Source organism: Thermobia domestica, chromosome 9 (genome assembly GCF_964235325.1).
Source record: "Thermobia domestica chromosome 9, izTheDome1.hap1.1, whole genome shotgun sequence".
NCBI classification, from domain to species: Eukaryota; Metazoa; Arthropoda; class Insecta; order Zygentoma; family Lepismatidae; genus Thermobia; species Thermobia domestica.
In genome coordinates, this window is record NC_137462.1 from 221,939,186 (window position 1) to 221,946,895 (window position 7,710).

Below are 7,710 nucleotides of genomic sequence, written 5' to 3' on the forward strand. Positions count from 1 at the left end.
GTATTACAAAGTTAAAAATGTTTAGAGATGGATATAGTTTTCCAGAAATTATTAGGGAACTAAATAGAAATAAAGATGTTTGAAGAAAGTATATTTAACATGTAGTTTAATGCGTAAATTATTATTTCTTTATAATAAATATGAATAAAATAGAGTCGTCTGAATTACAATCCTTTAAGCCTAATCAAACGAGAATCGAGAATTTAAATAAACTACACGTTTCTATTGACTTTGATGTTGATTTTGGAGAGGGTTTTATTCATCGTTATTATGCTGATACGTATGTGACTTTTGAAATACGTGGAAATGACCCAGATGATGAATATAGCGATAAGCCAAATATTAAACTCATTAATAACTTCTTTCCACATTTGTTTTCTCAAATACGAGTTAGTAAGCGTAGGCAGATATTACAGTATATTCTAGATTATCCTGATTTAACTTCGACAGCTGTAAATACATGTACGATTTGAAAACCAGAAGCAAATCATTATGGTGAAAGTGGATGGGAGGGAATTACCTAGGAAGGAACAGATAGGAATGTAGTGTTTTCGGTAAGACATTTGCTAGGATTTTGTTCTGATTATAAAGATATTATGTGGAAGAGTGGAATAAAATATACATGTAAACGAAGTTGTTCTGATGATAGTGCATTCGTTATTTGGAAAACGAAGAAACAATACGGAACTTATAAGAATAATCAACCACATCCAGGTAAAGTTAAGATTACAAATATAGAGTTGAGAATGCCTGTTCTTAACTATGAATCTAACTATGCTACCTTGCTAAGAGCTAACATGTTAGAAGAGGATAAGATTCCTATTTCCTTCAACACATCAATGTTTACAGAAGACACTTACAGGTAATAAATCTAACCACACAATTTAACTCAACTGAATTTCATATGCCTAATTTCGTAATTGCCTTCTTTCAAACTGATAGAAATGATAATCAAGAAAAAGATTCAAGCTATTTTGATCATTGTAAAGTCCAGAATATTCATTTTTGTATTTCTGGAAATGAATCTTTTCCTTTAGAGTCTTTGAACTTGGATTTCGAAGAGCATAAATATCTTAAAGCTTACAAAACTATACCATATACAAGAGAGCTACCACTGGAAACACTGAGATGTATTAATATCCAAAAGAGTTTTAAGAATATAGACTTGTTTGTCATTAATACAAGCAAACATAGATCAGTAACTGTAAGTGATAGAACTAATTTGAAATTGACTGTTAATTTTGAAAGCGATGTTCGAGATAAAACTATTTGTTATGCTGTTATGGTTGGTAAGAAGAACTTTAAATACCATCTAAGAAAGGAAAAGTGATAGAGAAAATAAAATCAAATATATGCTTATTAGTTTTCTTTAGTTTGTAAGTGTTTTTATGAGAATGTCATAAAAATTCATTTAACGAAAAGAATATACCAAATAACATTTCACGAGAGAATCTTATTACGTTAATTGAGGATACTATATTAACTCTTGAAAAATTATTAAGGAAAAACAAAAAGAGATTCAAGACAATAAAATGTGTATGTATTACTCTTACTACGTTATCCATTCTACTATGCGCTTCTACAGGGTTTATTAATGTGTTTATTCATGTTACTGTGTATTCAATTATTACAACTGTTTGTGCTTCCGGGTCTGGCATAATCACTGGACACTCAACATGATTTTATATAGCTTCGAAGAAGGAGTATTAAAAATATGGTGAAAAAGTTGAGTTGTTTAAAGATGAGCTTAATATAACTAAGTTAATGAATGGTGAATTAACAGATGAAAATTTAAGGGCTATTGTTAATAGAATCAATGATATACTTAACGTGAGCCGAGAGTATCAGAAACAAAAATGAAGTTCATAAAAACGCTAGAGAGAAGTGAGACACTAGTATGGAACCTCAAAAGAAGTCTATCCTTACCAACACATTCATCATGAACGTTTAGGACCATACTGAAATCGTTCCTGAGGTGAATGGCTGTGAATTTTCTTTAAATTATGTTCAATGGACTGAGTTTAAGAAGTCATTGTTTCCATACAGAACGAGATAAGCAGGATATTTCACTAGCAGTATCCAAATTTCTAATCATATAAACATATAACACATACACCGTATCCAAACTTGTAATCATGTAAGCATATAATACATACATACACAGAATTTAGGAAATAAGTTTTTATGGTTATATCATAAAAGCCTATGCGTAGAGCACTTTAGCATTGTAGTTATGTAATCCTTCTGTGCTATATACTATTAGTCAAAGCGCTGTGGTAACGGGCGTGCTAGAAGTTATAAGCAGTCAGGGGCGGTAGGGACGAATGGCCTAGAGCTTAGGTCTTGATACTACTTTTACAGCTTGTCGCATTTTGTACATATATTATGCATGTTTACATATCAGTTCACAAAGTACCGCCGCATTCTGCTTTCATTGACACTACCTGATTTTTATGATTTCATGCTCACACAGAAACACCTGTATTCGCTCGAACCTAACTGAATCCAATTTATGCCTAATCGTGATTCTCTAAGTGATGCTAATCTTTCTTACTCCAAATGGATAAATATCCTAGCGTGTCATGTTTTGGAGCATGTCTGTAGTGTCATATTGGTTTTCCATATTACAAGCATACAGTGAAACAATTCTCCTGGAAGTGCTATATTTCTTAAAACTCCAATCTCTAGTAAATTAAGTCATTCAGTGTATAATTATGCTGTATTGAGAGCATGATTAATAATTTCTTTGGTTACTCTCAATCAATGTACGACACTAACAGGGTCACCGGAAACATGATCAGTAATCGCAAGGGCATTAAGTAATTGTCTTTAGTGGACTTCAATTCTTTTGGAATGTGCCTCCTGTTGTATCGCTCTAATTAGGGTAGATTATATTTACTGTACAATTCTTCTGCTAGCCAATTCTTCTTCTTCTGCTACATTCATATATGTAATACCTATGAATTGTTGCATTACGTCCTCTATTTAGGAGTTGATTCTTCTACAAGTACTCTCTCGGAATCAAATTCTATATTGAGAATGTAACGCTGTTCATAATCTGTATTTTTAATTTGTATCCCTAATTTCTGTGATTGTCTCGCGTCAACAACTCGGATGGACATCTTGCACTGAAAGACGAAAGCATTTTAAGAACGCCATTATTTTGGTTAGCTTTATAGTGTTTCGGTAACGGTTCGATTGTAAACTGGAATATTTCACGTAAAAGGTTCAAATTATCTGTAATTCGTATTTCATCAGTCATACTTTCATTCTGAAAGCTCATAACATTTACAAGGAATGAGAGGAATCGATTTCTTCTCACGCTTGCTACAGATGACTAAATAACCTGTTTTTTAACCATGAAACATAGTGGATCAGATTGTGGTTATTTGCACCCATCAAAATCTGAGACAATATCTGTGTTGCCACGTTTACCGTCGTAAACATATATTTAAGGCATAATTTGTTATGAAAATTCCTGAAAATGCAGCTTCAAAATATCTCTCTCATTTTCACGATGTCCTCTGTGCTTCGGAGCAAGACAGATAGCACTAGTACTTTCTAATGAAAACATTGAAGTAAACCCAACGGCAAGAATTCACCCTACACGAATCAACTCACCAATTACGAAAGAGTGTGGACAAAGGTGACGGGTTCTGAATAGCAGGCAAGTTGACAGCAAGGTGTCTATCAGAGCTTCCAATGATATTGCCAACACTAAACGAAAAAAGTGTCTAAAATCAATACCTAAAATGGCTAAAAAAAGAAGCAATTTTTTGCGCTATAACAAAGATGAATAAACTGGATTTCTATAATAACATAAAACTAAAGCAAAATTCCCCTAACAGAAATACAGTAAATGCCATCATCATCGTCTTCTTCAGGTTGAGACGAAGTCTCTTTTGTCTCAGTTGCTTGTACCGTGATGCTTTCGTTACAACTAGCTGCAAAACCGTGACTGAAATTTCGTATAGAAAATAACACTTTCGTACACGGCGCAACCCGAATCTCACAATCGCACTCTTAAAATTCAAGACTTTTTTTCTCAACCTGTTCCTGAGCTTCTTTTTGTGTATATTCACCTGGTTGAATACACGCTTCACTTAAACGATAGAATGTGGAAGCTTTGATATGGATAATAATAATAATAATAATAATAATAATAATAATAATAATAATAATAATAATAATAATAATAATAATAATAATAATAATAATAATAATTAACTAACTAACTCTATGGCCTATGGAACCCGGAGGTTCAGTGCCGCGTTCACAAAAGCTCTCCACTGACTTCTATCCTTAGCTAATTGCATCCAGCTTTTACTTTGTATTCCTATCTCTGCGAGATCCATCTTAATATTATCCTGCCATCTGCGCCTAGGTCTTCCTAATGGTCGTTTTCCTATGGGTCTTCCAGTCAAGACTTTCAAAGCGTTTCTACTTTCTTCCATTCTAGCTACATGACCTGCCCACCTAAGCCTCCTAGACTTGACGACCCTAACAATGTTGGGTAAACCGTATAAACTATGTAGTTCCTCGTTATGAAGCTTCCGCCATTCCCCATTCTCGCTCATCTTGGGTCCGAATATTCTTCTCAGGATCCTGTTCTCAAATACTTTCAGTCTATGTTCCTCCCTCAGAGTAAGCGACCATGTTTCGCAACTATACAGAACAACAGGCATGATTATCGTTTTAAATATTTTAAGCTTCAAATTCCTCGACAGAATTCGCGACGACAGGAGATTTTGAACCGAGTAGTAACACGAATTCCCTGCTTTTAGTCGACATTTAATTTCTTCGTGAATATGATTTTCGTCTGTTAATATTGATCCTAAATATTTGAAAGTATCCACTTTATCAAAAGCATTATTTAATATTTTAACGCCTCCACAATTTGCCGTATTACGGTCCCGACGCACTTCCATGTATTTAGTTTTCTCTGCATTTACTTCTAAACCCATGTCCCTGCAAGCGTTTAATAAGATCTCTGCATTTATTTCTACTGTTCTCCTATCATCCCCTATTAAATTTACATCATCAGCATATGCCATAACCTGGTGAACGCCGTTCAACTCTAGGCCCTGGTTGCTATCTTTGATTTTCCTTATGGCGTATTCCAGCACGAATTTAAATAATAATGGCGACAATGAATCTCCTTGTTTCAGGCCATTTTCGACGTGGAAGCTCGTGGACAAAAATTTTCCTACCCGGACTTTACTTTGGGATTCATTTAAACATATCTTAATTAATCTAATTAGCTTTCTCGGTATTCCAAGTTCTGTAAGAACGTTGTATAATGTTTCTCTCCTAACCGAGTCGTAAGCCTTTCTAAAATTAATAAATAGTTGATGTACCGGGGTATTGTATTCCCACTTCTTTTCGAGTATTTGGCGAATGGTAAATATTTGGTCGATAGTTGATCGATTTCGTCTAAATCCGCACTGATAATCTCCAATAATTTCATCTGCGTATGGGGTCAATCTTGCTAACAGAATATTTGAAAGGATTTTATACGATGTTAACAGAAGAGAAATGCCTCGATAATTATTACAATCAGTTTTGTCGCCTTTCTTGTGAATTGGAACAATGATTGACTCCTTCCACTCTTGTGGCAATTCTTCCTTGTTGTAGTGTAGGTAAGGAGAATGAGTTTGTGTATCTTGTTTGACAATTTTTCGCCTCCAGCTAAAATTAACTCAGCCGGAATTTCATCTACACCCGGAGATTTGTGTTTCTTTAATTTCTTTATAGCGGCTTCCACTTCTATTCGATTGGGTTCTGGAATATACGGTTCTGCGGTGTGTATCTCCTTTTCTCCATGCACATTAGTTTTTGGCTGCGTGTTCAGCAAATCGTCAAAGAAATCTTTCCATCTATTTAAGAGGCTATCCGTATCAGTGAGAACTGTTCCGTCAGATTTCTTTAATATATAAGCACGAGGTAGATAGCCTTTCTTAAATACGCTGATCCCCTTATACATGTCCCGAATATTTTTATTTTTACTATTATCTTCAAGTTCCTTAATTTTAGCTTTCAAAAAATCCCGTTTCTTTGTTCTAAAAGTTTTGGAAGTTTCCCTCCTGATATCTGCGAAATTTTGTGTAGTTATTTCATTCGGATTTTGTAGCAAGCGTAATTTTGCCTGTTTTCTCTTCTCTGCTAGTTTAATGCCTTCTTGGTCGAACCATGGTTTGTTCCTACGTATTTCAGCGTGTCCCAATTTTTCTATTGCTGAACTTTTAATGCTATCTCTAATTTCAATCCAAGTATCCTCAACACTAGTGCACTCCGAGTCTTCTAAGACCGAGAATCTATTCGAAACTTCAATCTGGTATTCCTCTCTTACCTGGCTCTCTTCTAATTTCTTTAAATTAAATCTCTCCGTTTTCGGACATTGAATATTACCTTTATTCAACGATAATCTCTCCCGTATTATCGCTACTACCAGGTAGTGATCAGTGTCACAATCAGCCCCTCTAAACGACTGGACGTCAATTATGCTAGATTGTCTTCTTCTATCTACTAAAACGTGATCAATTTGATTATGTGTTTTTCCGTCTGGTGATGTCCAAGTGTATTTATGAACGTCGCGATGTGGGAATTTTGTACTCTTCACGATTAGGTTTTTGGATGTTGCAAAGTTCACGAGTCTAACACCGTTGTCATTACTTTCCTTATGCACACTTTCGTTCCCTATAATCGGTTTGAAAATATCCTCTCGTCCTACCTTCGCATCATTGAAATCCCCTAATAGAATCTTCATATGGTATCGCGGGAGTTGGTCAAATATCCGTTCCACTTCTTCGTAAAAAACTATCTTTTATATCGTCACCCTTATCTTCAGTTGGAGCATGTACATTTAAAACAATAATATCACTCCACCGTCCCTTAAGAGTAATAAAAGAAAGTCTGTCAGTAACAAATTCAACCCGTTTAATTGCTGGTAATATTCGTTTGTGAACGAAAAACCCTGTTCCTAACTGGTGATTTTTATTTCCTTCCCCGTAAAAGAGCGTAAAATTTCCGGAATTCACAGATCCATTTCCTTCCCACCTAACTTCCTGAATTCCTACTAAGTCCATCCTATATTTCTCTAACTCACTCGTTACAGATTTTAACGCGCCTGCCCTATAAAGACTTCTAATATTCCATGTTCCAAATCTCATGTCCATTTTCTTTTGCTGATGTCGTGCCAAGTTATCAGTCCTTGTCCGAGGCTTTTGTGAATGTTTCTGAACAAGTACCTTTTTTTTTACAGGATGAGGGTGTTAGCCTTACCCAAACCCCCAAGCTGGAGGACCACTCCTAGTCGTCTGTCCGCGACTGCTTATTCAGTATATTCGCAGCTAACCTCTATATCTAGAGGCCTTCTCCTCGATCCGCAACCTGAGGACGCGCCATGCCGTGGTGACAGGAACCCACGTTACACGGAATAATAATAATAATAATAATAATAATAATAATAATAATAATAATGAAAGTAATTCTGAAAAACACCCTTATCGAGCTTCTTACTGAAATTTATATGTCTCTCCCGAAGATTTTTGTCAACTGGTAACTTACAGGTTTCGAGGTCTTCTACTCTCTAACCAAGATATGGGGAGGGATCAATATGACCATCAATGCTATCTTTTAGGGAGTTAATTCTAGCAGTAGATGTTAGAATGTTAGTACTTAGGGAATGAATAAAACTTCAGAAAATAGCAA